Here is a 3,195-nt window from a genome sequence, read left to right on the forward strand (position 1 = left end):
TTTATAAATTTATCCCCAAGTTTAGAACAGTCCATTCTATCTTTCAACTTTCTTAACTTCCTCACCATTTAGAAATTCTGTGCTAGTCAAGATTTTTAAACTGTTGGCCCGATGAGTACTTTCATGATGGAAGTCGATTTCCAACGGGATGCCTAAATGGCCTTGAGTGTATTGGCCTGTCACATTCTAGCCATCCAGACATGGGAAGTGCCCAAGGATGAGTTTCATTGCCTGGACTTGGTGTATAAATATAGGGGTACTTTATCTTCCACATAATAACACATACCTAGGAGGAGCATAAATCATTCCTTTTCTGTTGGTAGTATATGGGGGGGCAGGGAGTTGATTAACCTGCTCAAACCAAGTATTTGTTAAATAGTTGTAACAAATGGGTAAGCATCCTAATTCTAGAATTACTAGCTTGCAAATTACTGCACAAGACTCTTGTTTCTCACTTGCTGGACTCAGGTGAGATAGACTACTGTTTATGTTAGCTCTGGTGGTGCAGTGTCTAAGGCATTTATTTGATGGCTGACCAGAAGGTTGGCTGTTCAAACCCACCCGCTGCTCTGCCAAAGGAAGGAAGATGAGGCAATCTACTTCTGTAAAGATTTATCGCTTTAGAAACCCAGTGGGGGTCTCTGTAAAGAATCTAAATCAATTTAAGCACAGTGGGTTGGGTTGGGTTTTATGAGGAGCTGTGGTGGTGTAGTGGTTAAAACTTTTTGGCTGCTAACCAAAAGGTCACTGGTTTGCATCCACCAGCTGCTCCATGGAAGAAAGATGAGGCAGTCTGCTTCTGTAAAGATTTACAGCCTCGGAAACCCAATGGGGGTCACTATGAGTCAGAATTGACTTGATGGCAGTGGGTTTGTTTTCTTTCATGAGGACACTCATTTGAAATCTAGGGAACTTGGGATGTGAGACTCAAAACTCATGGGGACAATCTTCAGGAGGCTTCTAAGTAGCATGAGAGCAATTTCAAAGGTTAAGTTGAAACAGGGAACTTGGGGTTGAGCCAGTAATCCAGAGGAATGCTATAATCTAACACCCGCAGCTCATTTAAAGATGATGCCAAAATGAACAGCTCTGTGTGTGTGTGTGTGTGTGTTTGGGGGGGCACAGAGCTGTAATTTAGCACAGGAGAAACTAGGGGATCTGAGTTTTCTCCCACTGTTTGTGGGGAAGGGGGCAGAGCCAACAATGCTACCTACTGACCGGGCTAATCTCATGAAAGTATTTTCTTTCCAAGAGTTGGTGGAAGCAAAGGCAGTAAAAAAGGTTAAGAGCATGAAAATTTTCAAATCAATTCACCAGTTAATATATCCAAGTTGGTGGGATAAATCTATATTAAAGGAAGTATGAAAGTTCAACAACTGACACTACTAATTACTTGCATGGGAAGAATAAAATGTTAAAGCAGGGGATTATACCACAATAATGCAATCAAGTAATTAACAAAAGAGTAGTAAAAATTACAAAGCAGTGTCCGTAGATTTTAAGAACTTGCATGAGGTCTCGTTCCCTGATCTTGAGAAGTGCTGTCTACTTCCAAAGTCATCTGCTTCTGGCTGTCCTGATATTTGAGGGAGTGTCACGAGTCCACAGTTGATTCACAAGTCTGGGCAGCTTCTCTGGCCTTCTTTAGCTATGGATGGACTTAAGAGTTCAGTCCTTCTAGCTTCGTGGCACTTATTTGAACACAGGAGTCAAGAAATCAAATGACATATTACATTAGGCAAACCTGCTGCAAAAGACCAATTTAAAGTATTCAAAAGCAAAGGTGTTACGTGGAAGGCTAAGATGAGCCTAACCCGAGCCATGGCATTTTTGATTGCCTCATATGCATGCTGAAGCTAGACAATGAATAAAGAAGGCTGAAGAAGAATCAATGCCTGTGGTAGTTCGGTTTGTGTGTCAACTTGGCTGGGCCTGGGTGAGTGGCTGGGCAGCTGGATGTCGTATTCCCCATGATGAGACTGGCAATCAACTCCATGGTGGGATCTACTGGGAGCAGCTGAGTAGCTGCCTTAGGGCTGTGGTCCACTTCCCATATATAAGGAGGAGCCTTGGGGGATGGTCTCTAGCCTACGGCACCACGCTTGGACCCTGCATGTAACCGAGTTGTTGTTCAGCAGCCTGCCATGCTCTGCCAGTCTTGAGACTTTCAATGGACTTGAATTAATGGCCTGCCGTGTGGTTTGGTAACATCGGGATTGTCCCTTTTTCCTTGTCAACCTTGGGGCTTGGCAGCCTCAGCAGCCAGCAGCTGTCTGAGTGAAGAAAAGCCTCTAGCTCCAGTGGGCCGGGAGCAGGAGGCAGAGCTGGACCCCAAGGTTGAGGGGCTTTCACCCAGCCCCTAGAGCCTGACACTTTGAACTTGGACTTAAAGCCTCCAAATTTGAAGAGAATAAACTCCTGTTTGTTCAAGCCATCCCATTGGTGGTCTATTCCTGTGAGAGCGGCACTAGGGAACCAGAACAGAGGAGGTGGGGGTCGTCTAAGGGGCCAGGCTTGGGCATAGCAGTGAGGGGGTGTCTGGGAGGGTGGCTAGCCAACACCAGCACAGGGTGAGATGCTGCTGGGGTCCGCGGGGCTGCTGGGTGTGACTCAGTGACAGTCAGTTCCTGGCATTCTGGCCCAATTAAACTCTATGGGCAGATCCATGTTCCAACCTCTTATGCCCCTCCACCCCCTAATCTCCCAGACAGCAAGACTAGACCTTAATGGTGAATTCCACTTTACTGAAAGATCTGAAGTGACTACAAGTGCTATTGAAGAGTCACACGGGGTCTTCTCTGTGGCCAACACCATCCCTCTGGCACCTCCAAGCGGGGAGGACGCCATTGCACCAGGGTGACGGCGACCCAGCGCCCCGCAGGCTCCGTGTCTGTCTTGCCACCTGGATGACGGTACTCAGACAGTCCGGTGCGGGCCCCAGGACGCGGGACGTCAGAAGGGCCTCCGGGCAGGATCAGGCTCGTCACCCCTGAGGGGACACCGAGCTCGGCAGGGGGCCGGTCAAGTCACACGCGGGACAGACGCGGGCTGAAGCCTCTGCACCGAGACAACGGGGCCACTTTCCCCCCAAAGACCCGCACCGTCGTGGGCTCGGCCCCTCGCAGCGTTTCCCCGGTGTCATTCATCCGGGAGGCCCCTCGCCGTCCTAAGTGGGGGCGGGGAGGGCAAAGGCAG

This window comes from Orycteropus afer, unplaced genomic scaffold (assembly GCF_000298275.1).
Source record: "Orycteropus afer afer isolate SDZICR_OR568_19922 unplaced genomic scaffold, OryAfe1.0 scaffold00099, whole genome shotgun sequence".
Taxonomy (NCBI): Eukaryota; Metazoa; Chordata; class Mammalia; order Tubulidentata; family Orycteropodidae; genus Orycteropus; species Orycteropus afer.